We start from the raw sequence: 18,387 nt of genomic DNA, 5'->3' as shown, positions 1-18,387 counted from the left end.
GAACTGCCTAATACACCCGCTAAAACGAAGCTCACTGCGCGCCGAATGCATTCAAGGATATATGTATAGGTAAAAATACTATGCCAAGCAAATGTGCGTAGATGTACAGGTGCATAGACTGTATCACTAATCAGGAGTGGCGAGGAACGCCCAAAAGCATATATCGGCTGTTTTAAATTCATTTTTCTGAATTTTGGACACGATCTTATAGTTCTGTCCGATCCAGAAATTTCATGTCTCCAAAAAGTTCGTTGCAAACGTTTCGCTATCTTATTACCGTGTTGTTTCGAGGCACACAATTTTACGTGTCAGGTGTACAACTGTTTCGGGAAATGCGTTGAATTACCTCCTTTCCGGAAATATGATCTGCAGGCGCCCATCGCGTGCGAGATACGGAACCCTTTATATACATTTGATGAGAATTCATGCCGCGGTGATGCTCGGACCGTACCGACATCACGTGGAGAATTTTTTTTTTTCTATATGTTTTTCGCTTCATTACATCTATATGCTCCGTATACAACCTTTCGCTTTCTTCCCCGTCATTTAGTCAGCTTTATCGGAGTTCTCCTACCACATTCGTTGCTAATAACCCACCATTTACCGCTCCACTAACCGGAATGTATGGGAATTTGTAATACACGCGCAAAATACATTAACCATATGAGTTTTATCGGTGCTCTAATAGTCATGATAATAATATCTTCTAGAATATAAATTTTTATCATAAAAAATATTTCCGAATTTCTGACGACTCGTGGGTGTAAGATAACTTCATTTTGCCAGTCGAGTGCATCCGTCAATTTGGACAGATCCTCCTGCTAATTGATTTAAGTGACAGAAAAGGTGGCTCTACATCGAAACGAATATCTACAGGGACCGTTTAGCTATTGGTTTCGTTACAACTGTCTTGGAAGCGGCGGTACAAGAATTATAGAATTTTCGCATATTCTTTCGCTATAAATACAGGCAATTTTGACAGGCTGATCTCGAATGTCGCCGATGAGCCACGATCGTGGCAGCCGTCCACGACGAGATTCGATGTAACAAAAATTGAAAATCTGTTAAGTATACAACGAAATCGCCTTTCCTCTCCGGAAATTTTGGCAAACTTTCAATGACGCACAAGGCTAGTTTGTTGGGTGTGTAAATCGATATATTAGACTGCATCAAACGTTGTGTTATCATAATTATACCTCGTGCGCATCGTATATGAAAATAAAATGGACCATCTTTGTAAAATGTGAGGGAGAGAATACTCGTAGCCAAAAATATAGGTATGCCGATGATTTGATTTGAAAAAAAAATCCGTCTTCTTCAAATTTGACTGAAATTGACGGATCAATCATTATTCAATGTAACGTCATAGTTTCCGAAAGCACGCAAAAAATTGTCCGTTCCGCAGCGTATGAGAAAGATTTAAAATAACTTAAGGAAATCGAGCGGAGAAAAGTTCCTCATCGAAATACTTTTTCGTAAGTTTTTACCCCGCACGATGTCCCGAGGGACGTTTTGGATTTCGTATAAATAGAAAATAAAGATATCCAACGATTTTATAGAAATTTGGAAAACTTACGACACGAAGTAGATTCTCTTGTAATCTTATATCGTCATCGTGGGTTGTACGAAAGATCAAGCTATGTTACTTTTTGATGCACAAATACCCACTGTTGTCTGTCTTTTCGTATATCTCTACATTGCACTCGTGTGATATTTTTATTTTACTCTCTTTCTACACGAACATCAATCGGTATTGAAATCGTTTCAAATTCCTATCCATTGCAAAGCTGAAAAACCAAGAAATAAGTTGAGCCAAGATTACCGACGAAATGATCACGCCAGAATCCATGCATCCCCTTCGTATTTAGTTGGTAAAAAGAGGAGAAAAAAATTCGATTGACAGATTGGCCCGCATCCCAACATCATATCGTAGATATATAAGTTAGGTATGTATATTATTCAGAATCCAGCTAATATTGTACCGAAGATTCTTCAAAGTCGTCGAATCAAACACGCATGTACTACACGCTGAAATCCGGACTGCTTTTCGCACGAGTTGAAGATTTCTGAATTTTTTTTTCTCTGGTTACGATATTCATCATCATTTGTTATTTGCTTAGAGTATAACGAGGCTAGTCAGTGCAGTTCGCCTGGCGTTTCAAAGTTCAAAGTGCAGCATGCACATACCTATATATGTAGAACGGCAAAGGGAGACAGAAAAAAAATTTAACCTATTTACTATAATATTGGATTTCACTTTGGAATTTCGTTCCCGCTGAGTTAAGAAATGCGATGGAAACTTCTCTGTATCACTTTGACGAAATTTTGTTTAACAAGCTGGAAAGTCGGGCGGTTTTTGAATTTCAAACGGTTCAATAGCGTCCGATTGCTATACCTCGTCTTTAAGTTCGTCCGAACAGCTGAGGCCTCGAATAATTATCGCTCCGTAAACTCGGTGACAGAAACAGCTGCGTGATGGGAAGAATGAGAAAATGATACGTAATACGAAAAAAGAAAGAATTCCTGGAGACCGTGCATGATAAATCTTTAGCAAAAAAGACTCTGAAGTAATCGAGGAAATTTTTTTCCAGAATATCGTCAGAGTGTTACGCGTTATTTACTGTTACCTGAAAATAGGAAGTCAAAAAATAGCGTGTTCGCCTCATTCAATTATTTCAATTCTCTCTATCGCTCGTTCCTTCTGTCTGCGAGCTTTTCAACGGGATCTATATAAACATTGTTCGTAATTCTTCCCTTTCTCTATTGGCCGGCGGTGTTAAAGTTAGCGCATCATAGGTACGATTGAACAACTGCGTATACAAAGTGTAACGTAACTTTCAACCAACCAACAGAGTTCATAAAGCTCGTTCTCAGCAGCAGCAGCTGCCGCTGCTGGTGCAGCGCTTGAATTTACACGCGTTGTTGTAGTTCGCTGAATTGCAAGCTCCGATGTTCTACGAGTCAACAAACCGTCCGTAAGACCACGACTCGATCACCTCATCGATATTTCATCTAATTACGCAACGTTGTTCCACCCTTTCAATGTGCATCGAGGATGATTCCTTCGCGTTCGCAGGAACAATCCTCTTTCTGGTGTGCAGAATTTTCTCCTTGTTTGCCCTTTCCCTCGAAGTCTTTGAACAGCTGATCTCTTGGCTTTCCCATCTTTCAAGATAATAACGCGTAATGGTCCATGATCTCCGTCTATGATCACTTGCCTATGCACGTACCCATATCGATCGCTCGTCGATATCAACGCCACGTAACACTATCCTTCGAAAATGGGAACGGACCTTATCGTTTATTAGGATCGAACGTTACCTGAAATTATCGGATAATATCCATATAATCACAGCTCGAGATTCTCTCGAGGCAAAAGAAGGCAGGAAAAAAGTTGTCGCTTTTTATTCGTCGTAATATGGATTTTTTTTTCACCTTCCAGCCCGAGTGCCACCCCGTGAAATGGGGTGGAAACGGATCGATAAATTTTCGAATAATTTACGTTTCAATCATTTTCAACAACCGCGACTGACTCCCGTAATAAAACGTTGGATTAATCGCGTTTAGGTGGTACCGCTGCACAGAGTAGAGGGTAGCAAATTTAGCCGGAATAATTTTTGCATCTGATCGAGCGATGCACGCCAGACACACAGAAATAGATCTGAACAATATACAGTTGGGTTAGTAACCCCGACCTACCTTACATTTAAACCAAACTATGCCAGTAGATATATCGAATTACAACGGAAATTGAGAGAAGAAAATATTTTCGAATTCGTGTCGAGCGGGAGAGAGTCAAAATTCAAATTGTGAGATTTGTCGAGCGTTTCGAACATCCATGAAATGTTTGGTCGATTCGGTAATTTGAAATGCAATTTTCTACGCATACTTGAAATTTGAAATGCGTACAGATATGGTATACCGAAGTGTAGAGGGTGCACGGGTTACGCAAATTATTACCGGAATTTACGATCAATTTGGCACGCAGGTAACGCATGATATTCATCGTCCGCTACACGAAGTAGGTACGTACGTCGGTAATACATAATAGCAATCTGGTTGACGGGATTCATTGCAAAATATTCGCGGAATCAATGGACGCGCGGAATACCGTTCAACGAATTTCAGTTTCTAATTTTGATTATTCCAATTGATTCGCCAGAAGTTTGCTGCGACTGAAATTTTTCGAGAGGTAGTTCTAGAATTTGTCGATTAATTTATTTGTATACGGATAACTTTGAGCCCCGAGTATTAAATGTGCTGAAATTTTAGCATCGAACGGAGTATGCAGATTGTATGAATTATAAGTTCTGTAATTTCACGTTCGCTCGGGGCCAGCTCAATTAATAATTCCATTCTCTATTTTTCGCGAAGCTCTTTGCCGTAGCGCGGTCTCCTCGATGAAATTGACTTTTGACTAATTCATGAAAATTTACAAAATTACTCAGCTCCATCCGGTGGGATGTAATAAAACTGTAATAAGTATAACGTGCCACGTAGCCGCCTTTTTTTCGGTTTTTTTTTAAATCAAGCATATACATACGTGCACGGAGCTATGAGCCAGACGTACCATAATCACGTGAAGATAAATTGATTTAATAAAAAAGGAGGTGGCGAAACAGCGAGCCACCAGAAAAATAGTTGGGGCTCGAACAATATAACGGAGGAGCGCCTGAAAACAGAAGGGTAGGTAAGTAAGAATAGAGGGTAACAATAGCTCCACTTTCTAAATACGTGGGAATGAAAAGGTATATACGAAGTAGGAGCGGAACAATCGCGGTCGGAGTCACGGCATCAAAGTGGATGGTATAACACATACATTACAGTGATATATGTTACGTATATTCAGGATCAAGGGCGTTCCAGAATCTACGTTTATGTTCCGGAATTACCTTAGCTCGTCGAACTCTCCTCGTGCACGATAGATTCGTGATCGCGAGGTAATAACTGTTCCAGGTTTCAAAATTAGAAGATTAAAAAATGCCAAAAAACTTCCGGGTTCGGGGTGTAATCCCAGAATTATTTGGAATTTATTTTATCGATATCTATCAAAAAACTCTCGAACTAACGTTTTTTTTTTTCAGTTACGCATCGATACTACTGTATAACTCTGAGGTCACATGCACGGTTGAAACATGGACTTGGAAAATTGCGTGGCGAAACAAAAAAAAAAAAAAAATAGGAAAAACCTAGGCGAGATAGTTTAGGGGAGAACAGTCGGAGATAATTGAAAAGAAAAAAGGATGTAAAAAAGAAATAGGCGCAGGCTGGTTTCTCGTTAAGTAAAGAACCACAAGGAAGGTGGCGGTCGGCTGTGCGGGGTAACCCTGAAAGAGATGGAACGCGAGGGCACGAAGTGGAGCTTGAAATGAAAACTCTTCCATTCACGGAATTAATGCTAGTTCTGCTGGATCTCCAACTTTTACGCTCTTCTTCTCTTACGTGTACGAGTATAGAACCTCTCGGGCTATACTGGTCGACAACGACACGCCCGAGCAGCGCGTCTTTCGACGCCGTGAGTACGTCTTGCTCCGTTGTCACATGACTCCACACTTTCGCTATAGATTATTAACGTGCTAACGAGTCGCCCGGGACTTACAATTGAGAAGAGTCTTTCGTACAATTTTTTGTACTTGATTTGGAAAAAAGCAGCGCTACCCTATTTATTGGTAATTTATAAAGAATTACAAGATTCAAAATGATAGATGTGCAGGTTGTGCGTTTCGTGAAAAATTGTAGTTTCCACCTATGGCAAACTTTGTTTCATAGTTTTTTTTCTCTAGTATCTCTGTTATTTTCGGAATTCCAATTTTGTAATTTTTTTGATTGCTGGAACCACTGTTTCTGAGATTAATATGACATCAGAAACACGAATCCATTGAGCAAATTAAAATGCGAATTAATCCCATCGAGATATCCTTGATTGTTCACTCTTGGGATCGATAAATTGGCGATAACTCGATCAATTTTATAAATAGCACAATTTAACTAGTGAATTCGTATTCCTGGGCTCAAAATACATAAGTAAATAGAATGAAATATTTTTTTTTTACTCAAAATCGACAGAATTTCATGGGGTACCCCTTTGGATTTTTTCGATTTTTGGGCCAAAAATAAAGTTTCTCTGAAATCGATCGTATGACGTTTTTCTAACGTATTTTGACCACAGGAATCTAAATCTGAAAGAAAAATTGCTCTATCTCTAAAATTGACCGAGTTATCGCCAATTTTCAGCTTTTTGGGGTCAAAAATAAAAAATTGATTTTTTAGTCTATCTCAATGTAATTTGAGCTCAGGAATCCGAATCCGAAAGAAAAATTGGTCTATCTTCAAAAATGACCGAGTTATCCTTATTTTTTCGCGATTTTTGGCATAAATTTGAGGATATCTCAAAGGGAAAAAATCGTAGCTCAATTTGGACAACGGATTCGTGTTCCTGAGGTCAAAATACTTAAGAAAAGTGCCATACGATCAATTTTAAAAAATAAAAATTTTTGGCCAAAATTTGAAAAAATCGTAAGGGGTACCCCTTGGAAAAATCTCAGATTTTGGCCAAAAATTTTTATTTTTCAAAATTGATCGTATGGCACTTTTCTTAAGTATTTTGACCTCAGGAACACGAATCCGTTGTCCAAATTGAGCTACGATTTTTTCCCTTTGAGATATCCTCAAATTTATGCCAAAAATCGCGAAAAAATAAGGATAACTCGGTCATTTTTGAAGATAGACCAATTTAACTTGTAAATTCGGATTCCTGAGGTAAAAATACATTGGAATAGGCCATGAACCCGAATTAAAAAAAAATGTTGATTTTTGACCCCAAAATCTTGGTCTAAAATTTTCGTCTAAAAATCAATATTTTTGACTTACGGTAGTTGATTATTAATTTGACACGTTTATAGCTTCATCTAGTTGCAGTACTCACCAATTGACAGTGCACTATTTCCGAGTAGAGAGCATCGGATGAATCTTTATCTTGACTGACACTGACTGCTAGTTAAAGAGCGAAATCTCTCCTGCGAATTCGATTTCCTCGCTCGAACCCCGAAGCCGCAATATATTCCTCCTTCCCCACGTAGTCGGTAAGAATGGCGTGAATCAAAATGAAAAAACTATTTCACTGCTTGGCACGATTGTTATACGCGTCGTACAAAAAGGATGGAAAAAAAAATGAGAGAACAACTAGTTCTGTACTCGAATCACATGTACCAGAATGTAGAACCATCCGGTAAAAAAACTGGCGACTGGTTCCCATTGGATTTTGAGCCCGGCAACACGAAGCCATCGACTAAACGAAGTTAGCCTCGGAATTAATCGAGTCAGCACTATTTTTTCGTTCCGGAAATTATTTCAAATTATCGAGGTGCACTCGAATCTTCTCTGTTTCACTCCTATTTTCAACGAGAAAGCAATCACAACTTATTCCCTCGGTAATTCTAGGTTTCATGGAAATCGAAGGTGATCGGATACTTTCGCATCAATTAAAAAGTGCCATCGTCAAAGTTTACTTTCAATTATTATTTCTACAATTAAAACGTTGCAGTGAAAATGCGTTGGGAAGAGCGAAAAGGTGAGGAAAAAGGAGCAGAGCAAAAGGGCGGAAGGTTAACCACCGAAAAGGATATCGCGACGTTGTAATTCGAGGATGTAATATGGGCGAATACTTATGTGTCTAGATATACGGGCGGACACAGGCGATAAGGTGACATAAACCCACTTTTTACCGCTTATGGTGACTTAAATATGTGGGGACCTAAGTTACGCGTATCCTGGTTACTCCGCAACGACTCGTAATACTACGAAAAAGTTATCTGAGCGGAAGCCAATCACATTTGGGAAGGGTGAAGAAACCGCGTCAGGTGGATTCTGGATCACATCTTAGGATGCGTGCAAATAGAGGTGAGGCGAAATGTAAAGAAACTTTATACCTCGTATACGACCGGTGCGATAAATCCTAAGCCAACATAAATCCTCGAAAGGACCTGTCGCACCACCCCACATGTCGAAGAAAAAAGGTAATTGTTACAAGAAAGTATATCGGGTATTGGAGAGCTTTTCGCTCTGACTTCCGAGGAGCTCAGTGCGATTTCGCACCGAATTAACGTGCCTGCGTAAATTCAGATTTTCCGTCAAAAAATGCACGGTAAATTTTTCATACCCAAGAAGAAAAAGAAGACGAAAAAAAATGGTTCGAAATTAACCGGACCCGCGGTGCGTTCTTCAAACCTCGTAAATCAGAGGGCTGATAGTTGAAACACGCTAATCCACAGAGCCTGCTGTTGAACTCCGTTATGCTGTGTAAAGTAGTAATATGGAAAGTGCACACGTCTGTACGTTACGTATATTAATACCTGGTAGCGACAGAAGCATATCCCATGTGATTCAGTGCACCAAACTCGTACACAGAGATGCGTGCAGGTGATTCATCATTAATAACCATTGCACAAGCGAAAATGGGTTTCGAAATTCGCACGTGGCTAGATAAATCAGTTTTTAATCAAATTTCTGATCGATGCGAAAACCCGTTGAAGTGACGTGACGTCCCGGTGCATGTATACGGGGAGAACTGCGGATACGAACTGTAGTACACACCCGCGGATCGCTGCGATATCTGTACACACTCCGCGGGGAATTCTCTCGTTTCAAATATGCGCAAGTGAAACTACACGATGTATGTCACGTTTTGTATCAAGAAGTAACGAATTTCCATAAAAATAAAGTACGTTCCGCACGACGCGTCTGGTGTAGTCTGATTGTGAACGTGATTAAATTTCTCAAAACGAGGAAGAAAAAACTCCCCCTTTTCCGAAACGGTGATCGATGATACCGAGCTCCTCATTCGAACTCGAATATCGATCGGCTGTGAATAAAACATCACTCATCGCTTCGTCGATAAAGTTTTCTGGAAGATATGCGTCCCGCCTTTTCGAAAATTCGTTTTCAAATGAGTTGAATCTCTGGGTGTCCATTGCCCCCAATCAGTACCACTTTGAGAACCCGTTTTTTTTCATTCTCAAAGCGGTTCGTCGGTTGATTTTCACCGATACTCTGCAGATGACGGCGCTTTTACTCGGGTTATTTGATCAATGACCCTCGATTTTTTTTTCTCTTCTTCTTCTTCTTCTTTTTTTTTCTCTTTTCAAGGGCACGTAACGAGCAGGCCAAGTTTCTTTCACCGCGCTAATGAGAAAGAAAAAAAAATCTCAATAATGAAAACGAAGTGAAATGAACGCACGCATATTTCGCGCGGAACCGTAACGCCCCACCGGATCGGTCCAACGTCCGCGAGCAGCTGTCGCTCGATTATTCGCGAGATCGTGGCGTACGAAATTGCCCTTGGAATTAGAGTAAAGTGCGCTATTTGCATTCACTGGCCTACCCCGCTGGCCGCTTCACGCCCCCTATGCAATGAAACGAGGTGTATTTTTGAACCGGCGACTCGTTCGAATGTCGCGATGGCGTAACTATACCTGTAACTGCGTCGTCGAAAGTGCCAAAATAATAATACACGCGCACGTGCGGATTACAATCCTTTCCACAAATACGCGTGATAATATCAGTGGGGAAAACGGATCGTCTTCTCTTGCAATTGCGATGAATCGCGGCACGCAACAAAGGGATTGAAACCAAGATGACGTGAAATTAACGCACGATTACAGTAGAATTCAATACGCGCGGGCGTATCTCGTTCCATGTATTTTTGCAGCCTACGTGTATTCAGATGTGACGTAACTTGTGGGTAAATGTATCACATCTCGAACGATCGCTGTGGAAATGTCCGTGCGTACGAATCGTGTACGTTCGTAAAGTTTAGACGACCCGTGAAGTGCACTTCTGAATTTCTGGAAGGTGGTTAGCTAGCGTTATAATTGACACTCGTTAGTCGATTAAAGTAGATCAATTAATCGGCGACAGCTCGACATCCGCGATCAACTGCAGCCAGCAGCGGCAGCAGCGGCAGCAGCAGCGATTCGAATTTCGCGTTAATTTGATTGAATATCGTTTCGGATATCCGCAGCATGCCCAATATCCATGTACGCGCAAACAGTAGATTTATTGCTCACTGTACATGCGTACCTCGATATTCGGCGCGTAACGTAGCGCTGACGCTTCAGGGGTTGATTAATATCGGCCATTCTACAATTTGCAGTATGAAGAACGGACGTCTGAGCCGTCATACCGTAACCGCGCTAAGAAAGTCGGTTCAAGGCGATGATCTAACTTTGAACTACTTTGCTGACGGAGATTGCTGCTTGCTCTACCCGCCCGTGTAAACTAATCAAACTTATTAACCTTCCCGCGCAGGTTTCCGTCAGTTAAAAAATAAAAAACGAATTGAAAGGAAAAAAATGATTTAAAACTTTTGATTGCCTACTGCAATAATGAGGAGCTACTTTTACGAGTCTTTCGTCAGAAAATATATCGTATTAATTGGCCACCTTACAATTATAGAGGCATTTTTTTACCTCAATAATTATTTTTTCTGATTAAAAAAACTTCATATAAGTAACAAATCTGTATGTTTAGATCGTAGAGTTTGATTTTATTCAATATTTTGGATCTTCAAAGCCATCTGCTATGACGAATACTCTAAACTTTTCACCAAAGTCGATTGATATTGTTCTCTGAAATAGAATTTTTTCAAGGGAAAATTTAGTCCACATCTTCACCGATTATCGCGGTTACCATTGACGCGGATGATCTATACGCACGATTCCGGTAGTATACGGTAGCTGCCGTGGAAGTATTCCGTTCGGATTTGCAAAAGTAAAATCAGCCATAAATCTCGAGTGTATAACTTAATAAAAAGAAAAGTTTCTACCTCCCAATAAGTAGAGAGCGTATACCGGTGTAGAGCGCGCCCTGCTACCGGAAAAGAACGTTGATTTTTCCTGAAATCGAGGTGGATTTTACGTCAGTGTCGAACCAAGAGCCAGAATAAATTCGTTCCGCCGTAACTCAAGTGTTTTTTTTTTTTTTTTTTTTTTTCTCCTGAAAGAAAGCTCTAGACTTTTACCGTGCATCGGATTAAGAAACGTAAAAAACTCACGCTCCATTAAACTCTCAAAGTTTAGGAGCAAAAAATATCATATTCGGTAGGACGATTTTCGTTAACGAAATTCGATAGTTCATGGAAGTTATCGAATCTCTTTTCAGCCTGGAATATATTCGATCTGCATGTATGAATATTCATCCTGTACCTGGAGCCAAATATTCGAAGAGATAAAATACATAATATCATAATCACCTGCGTGTCGTTGCTTTCCATTTTTCGTGATAGTTTTGGACCGAATCCCAACGATCCTCAGACCCTACGTATACGGGTTGGGTGCATCGATCGGACGAGAGATGAAATTTGTGCTTTCGAATACATTTTTCACAGAGTAGGTAGGCGTCTGGTACCGAAAAGCTTCGCGAGTACGTGGGACTTGTATGGAAACTCCACTCTAATTAAGCAACGTCCAAATCATCCGGCTGAGTCCTTTTCCAAAATTTGCCTTTAGAGCGGCAGTCGTTTGTGGGGATCTACGAAAATAAGCCTACAGAAATAAGAGAGAGGAATAAAGTCTCTGGCTTATGAGGTTTCAAGTTCTTTCATTAAAGTTAACCCTCGCTCTCGCTTTCGCGGAAACGGAAATTCAACGTATGCGCTGATCTGAAGGAGTCCCTCGAAATAAATTCGCTGATTCGCAGTTCGGATATCAAACGAAACTCCGAATTATAATTCAAAATGCCGCAATAACAGGTGATTTCGGTTTCTCTCGACCTTGGAGCGGAACATTACGGTATCTAAAGTAATACAAGGGAATTTTACCAAATTTCGTTCATCCCGGCAGATTAGATGGGGTAGGAATCATTTCATGGCGCCTTGATTTCCTCCCCAACTCTCCGCAGGGATTCTTCCAGTTTTTCTACTTTCGAGAGGGCAAACTTGTTCCCACAGCGATACCATCGTGCCATGCAGCAGCGATTCGATTCCAACGACTATTCCACACATCTACTTATTTCCCCACGCGTTCAGCTGACGAGATTACGCGCGTTTCGCCGAAAATTTCTTTAGACTTTCCATCCAAACGTTGCTAAAATCGTAGCAGCATCGCATACTGGTAAAAAAAAAAAATATAAAAAAAAAAACAGTAATAGTTATATCTCTCTAGTTTTGAAGAAAGAAAAAACTCAAAATAACACAACACGAATTGTGTCTCATCTCGACTCCAAGCCACTCCGCAATTTTTTCAGACTACCATTTCAGCTGAAGATGAAAAAAACTTTAATTATGATAAAAATTTGTTACTTCGAGGTTGAATGAAAAAGAGAGAACGTCGCCAAGATTTCGCTCACAGACTTTGCACGTTGACACGAAGCGCTGCCGTTGTTACTCTTCTGTAACAAATAGCGAATCGAAGCTCATCTCTTCCGAAATAATATATAGTTTGGCTCGTTGGGAAAGGGGATGAGAACGTTCGTCTGATAACCGAAGGAATGAGGGTTGTCTAGGGGCTCGAAGATCCATATCTACCGATATACCTACAGCGTACCGTGCTTGTAAGAAACCCGAAACGAAACGCACCGACGCGTACGCGCGTCGGAGCTCGTGTTAGCCAATTTTCGTCGACGTTTTGTGTTTTACTTTCATCAAGACGGATCGTTTCAAATGTCAACATTATACCCACAGTATCTCGCCGTCAATTTTTTCATTCTTATGAAAAATGTAGACGTCTGCAGTTTTCTGGAAAGCCCGCATCTGCCGAAATTTATTTGAATGAATACGTATATAAAATATATTTGGCAAAAAAATGAGATTGAATTTCGTGTCAACTACGGGACAAGTAATATGAATTTTTTGCAGCTCTTTTGCAGCCTGAACCACGCGATGGTCACATTTTTGGCGACGGGACGACGCCATTTAATTTCAACCAACAAAATGTTCATTGCGTCTCGGTGATGTCACATTGTGTTTGAAACGGCCACTACGTGTATAGGTATGCTCTGAAAGTCCGCATCTTGACTAGTACTTCATTCTTGTAATCCTTTCAGGGCTTTCAGTGTAAAGTGAAGACTATGGAAACTAGGGCGGTTGTTAGAAGAACAATAGAAGCGTAATTGCGGTATGCATGTTTACCAGTACAACTCGTTGCCATTCCGCTATTATGTGCAGCTCTTTTTGTCACTGCAATTATACGTGTCAGTTGGGTATACCTGCGGTAGACAAGTCCTACTCCTAATCATATATCTATACACATTATACGTTCGTATACCTTATTTCTATTTTCCATCGTATATGTACTCCATCGTAGATGTACGCGTATGCATACGAAGTGACAAGCCGAAGCAGAATTAATCGAAATTTTATCAAAGAAACGAAAACTGCGGCCCAGTTCCGGAAAACTTCGAAAGTGATCGTAAGCCAACTGCAACTTTTCGAAGAGTTTTGTCTATTCGACAAACTTGTACGGAAGCAATAATTCTTCTTCAATTCTTACCAAATGCAAACTCACGAACCGGATCATCCAACTGTGCGTGATCTTGTTTCGGTGAGAAAACTAGAAACTGCTCTAGAAATTCCACGTGACATTCGAAAGTCAAGGCTCAATGAGGTATGTTTACATAGCTTAAAGTAATTCGAGGTACGCGTATATCCACAACGTTTCCCAAAGTTAAGGGCAAAACAAAATAATGGGGGAGGGGAGGGGGGGGGGCGAATTTTATCCACCAGATCACGTTCGAAAAACACGCGCACAGGTCGTTTCCTAGCAACTGTACACATAGCTAGATATTCTGGCTGGAGAAAGAAGAGATTTAACTTTCTCGCCCGTGTCCGCGGTAATCCAGTGATTTGCTGCCGCTGTAGATTGAGAATAAATTGCACTAAATGTTCCGAAGATAGCATTTGAGAGGAGAGAAGAAAAAAAATCAATGGAAGAGAATGGATCTGCACAGCGTACAAATCGGTTGACGGATCTCTTGAATTTTTCTCGATCGAGTGGGTGATTAAAAATTTTTTTCACTCGGATATCGATTTTTATTCGAAATCCCAGCGTTTCGGAATTTCAAATTTACCATTCCACTCTCTTTTGTTGCTGGTTTAGTGGAATTCTCGAATTCCGGCGAAGGCCACGCTTTCTTTTTACCCTTGAGGCGTCACGGGTAGTTGGCCGTTTCTCCGAGCCACCCAATAACTGATATATATGCGAGAAAGATTTGCAAGACAATAGTCCCTTGGGATAGGCTTTTGTCTGGCGGAAGAATTCCGGAGTAAAAGTCGATTCAAATTCACCCCCGCAGCTTGATTATATTCCCGCATAATGCGCGAATATACCCATACGTATGTTTGCCAGGACTGTGCTCCTCTGAGTCCCGAAAATATACCCGGGAATTGAACGGAAATTATACCAGAGTTTGAATACTACACGATCATCCTTCGCAGGAGCAGCAGCGTCCTCGTTACCAAAATTTATTCAAGACGCTGCCCCGGCATGAACTCCAGGACATATGTATATATATTATATGCGAGACGATGCAAACTGTTCAGTTCATCATAAATAAGAAGCACTAAATTTTATGATTCTTTTCTTTCTCCAAATTACCGACTCTCCAATAACATTCTGTATCTAATCACGGCGCTTTATGGTTTCGTGACTGATCGTTACCGATAGACGATGCTGCACCCGTAACGTGGTAGATCCACGCCCACCTAATTTATAGTAAACGAATTGTTTGGGCTCACCATTTTGTCTTATTTCGATAAAACACCAGCCTTTGCCTCTTGACGCACCCTCTGAAAAAAAATGCTCAAGGGAAACACAATTTTTCTACCATTCCTCTCCGTCTAGTTTTCATCGGGAAAGACTTCGAATGGGGTGCCGAGACGAGTTGACTCGATTATTGAATCTCCACAGCCCCCGATTCAGATTCATACGGAAAGAAGAGATATTTTGTCTTTTTGATTTCGTTCATCTCAAATTCGTTACTTGGAACATTTGGGAAACGTCTAAGCTGTACACGTTACGCGTGAGGAATAGATTCTCATATTTTTTGCGGGAATAATTCGTGATTTTGTTTCTTTTCCCGCAATCTTTTTCGCAATCCGTTTAAGTAGGAGAATGGATCGATTACCGCGATAGATATCTGATAAATAAGATCGCGCGATGCGGTATAGCTGCAGCAATGATAAGTGGTCCCGACGGACTACCGAGTGATTCATAGAAACTGACCGGAAGAACCCCAAGCACTTCCCATCTCACGAATCCGGTTTAAACGAATTTTTCGACACGAGCTAAAAAATCTCGAAACCAACACGATGATGAGAATAAACGAATTTCGATCGATGATCAAGTTTTCGCGATTAATTTTCCATGAACATCGCTTTTCGTTTCGACGTTGTCCGAATTTGCCTCGTCGAAATCGGCGAGAAATACGACAAACCGCTTCGGAATTCGGTAGACAATTGGTAATTCGGAGTGACCAGATTCAACGGAGATGCAGATGCCGTTATTTAGGTAAATAACACGTCATCTGATCACCGCAGCTATTTTTACAAATTACTTCCGTCTGTTCGGAACTGCCTCGACGATAGATTTATTTCATTTTATTTATTCGTCGTCTATCGCAGAGATTCAACTCGGAAATCGGATCGTACGCTCAACTGAACTGAGGAACCACGTATAAAGTTGGTTGCGGACGAGTACGCTATCTGAATGATCGCACCAATTTCCGCATACTAGAATTGCTCCGCAACTACAGGCTTCGAGGAGATAGAACGGTCGGTCAGCCCGTATGTGCGAATGCCAATGTGAAATTAGCCTCGTTGGTCGGTGGACTAGGTTTCTGCGATTAGGATTAGTAAAATATGATTAAACTTTGACACGTATTAACGTCAGCACGGTGCTCGTTCCACCGTTCTTCGAATTATTTCAACAAAGAATAACACCTAATAGGATTTCTAAAGGGCTGCACCGTAATACGTGATAATTCCACTTTTTAATAATAAATAACACCAGAAAACCACATTAGCCGTTGCTCTGTGGGTTGTAGGTACGGTACCGGAGATTCCGGACACCGCAAGGTCATGATATAAGCTCGTTACATAGACACGGCAAGTAAAAAATTATGAAACTTGTACCAACCCGGAATAGTGAGAATATTATTTATTTATTTTTTTTCGAGGTTTTACTTCGCACTCATGATGGAGTAAGAAAAAACGAGATTATTCTGGATTCGTATAGTTTCCGGAATCGAGCAGCCAGTGAGCTTTTTTAATCAGTCTCCTCTGAATTTGAAAAGGTAATCTTCGTCAGAAGTTACTTTAAAAAATTAGAAATAACGGGAAGAAAGTAGAAAAAAAACCTTACTCCATTACGGATCAGTGGCAGATAGCTACTCGCGATCGGAATAGCGGCGGTGATAATTGTTCCCGGAATAGCACGTAATTCGTGATGGGTCCAATTCCAATTACAACAACTCGTGCAAAGCCGTATAGTTTATCGATGGAAGATCGTTACCTTATCCAATCCCGAAAGCACTCCAATATAGTTCCGTATATATACATCGAAGCGATTTATCTCTCCTCCGTTATTAGCGAGCCTCCCTTCGGCATGCTATAAAAATTAATTTCACATTTTACCCGGATGTTGAATAAATGCCTAAGAACAAAGGGCTCGACGGGGTGGGGGTGAATTTTATTTTTTTCATCGTAGGCTCGGGGTAGACGATAATCTTTCCGGGAGCGTCGATCACGAAAGTTAAATCGATTTCCATCCCCCTCTTTGATCTCCCGCAGCTATTATTCGTATGAAATTTCGTCGAAAACCTGATTCAAGAATCGGGCGTTCCCATCAGGTTGCGTGATCACATAGTTAAGTTGCGGTTAAATTTCATCTTTTTTCCCCTCCTCTGGTCGGCCTACAACCCTCTCTCTCTCTCTCTCTCTCCGTACCCCTCGCTCTATTCTCCCTCCGAACGTCAAGCCCTCTTCAAAGTACCTCGATCTGAAGACCGAACGATGATCTTTCACGTTTTTTACACCGTCTGAACTTTGCGGGGTGACGGCTGTCGCTCGGCTCGCATTTGATCCGCACGTTCGAATATTAATACGATATCTTCCTACGAGCCCGAGAGTTCGTTACATCCGACGTGACGCGAGCTAGTATATAGTTGGAGAAGCCAAGTTTCGCGGGAGACGCGAACGTCGACGAGAAAGAATTCGTAATGAAAAAGATAAATACAGAGCGGAGAAATAGGGAAGGTACGAGGGAAGTTTTTGGTATACCTGGTACGGGGAACCGAAAGCGAATGAAAGAAAATTACGGGAGTAGCGAGAGGAGGAGAGAAGAAGGAGGAAGGAGGATACGAGGGAGATGGATGCGGAGGAAGAGAGAGAAGATGCTGGGCTCTATCGATCTCCCCTCCTCCGAGTATGACGTCATCAACTACTCCCACTACATCGAAAAACCGCCCTTCGCCGCGCCCTCCCTTTTCCACCCTGAAACATCGTCGTTCAGCGGCACCCTCTTCAATGGGGGCTAACACGTATAATGCGACCAAGCAATGACCTTCTGGCTATCGCTGCTGATTCGCGCCGTGAGGGCCGAGCGGGGTTTCGGTCGCGTGGACCACGACGTCGAATCCTGCGTCCTCCTGCGCACCGCTCTGGGAGGACGGGAGATATACGGGCGACCTCTTTTACAATCCGGTAAACTTGACCTCTGGGGGGAAGATATGATCGCGCCGTTGAATATGTAAGGTGAATTTCCATCGGATCCTGCGTCTCGCAAAACCATGCACTCGCGGAGGGGGAAAAAAATCAAAGTATTACACCGACTGTGGTGTAGCTTATGTAGATATTCGACAGACTATTGCCCGGAGCTATTTCTACTGCACACTAAATACGCAATTTAAATTCAAGTTCGAAGGACACTAACAACCCCCCGTCTTTATAACCCCAACGCCGAGACGGTACCCGGTAACGCAATGACCCAATTGACTGACTTTCCCCACGGCATTAATATTCCGTTACCTTCGAAAGATCTACGTGCGTATAACGTTACTTCATCCGTCGTTTTGACAAAAAATTGAACTTCATAGATTTCAAATCACGCGTGACGACTCGAAATCAATTCACCGTACGTACGGTGGGCCAAATAATTCATTGTATGCTAAATTGACTTGTTCAAGCTCATCGTCGTGCGTTCCACAAACGTATGCGGATTTCTATAGATGCGAATGTAATCTAAATCGGAGCGTGCGATGTACGAAGAGCTTATCTCCTGGAGTGGTCCGAGGTACAGCTGCGATATTAGGTTTATACATAGGGTAAAATTTACGCTTTTAAGCTGTACAATTATTTGCAGCGAACAAAGAATAAAGGAGAGTATTCAACGAGCGGTA

The 18,387-nt window shown here is 41.4% G+C and overlaps 1 protein-coding gene across 1 annotated transcript in view; it reads left to right on the top strand.

Moving 5' to 3' along the window:
- LOC105686079 (Kv channel-interacting protein 1) overlaps window positions 1–18,387 on the top strand; it is a 56,562-nt gene that overhangs the window by 12,365 nt on the left and 25,810 nt on the right. The gene's annotated exons all lie outside the window — the stretch shown is intronic.

The sequence above is a fragment of the Athalia rosae genome, chromosome 1 (genome assembly GCF_917208135.1).
Source record: "Athalia rosae chromosome 1, iyAthRosa1.1, whole genome shotgun sequence".
Lineage (NCBI taxonomy): Eukaryota > Metazoa > Arthropoda > Insecta > Hymenoptera > Athaliidae > Athalia > Athalia rosae.
Note: the sequence above shows the minus strand (reverse complement) of the source record. Positions and strands in the feature narration are given on the sequence as shown.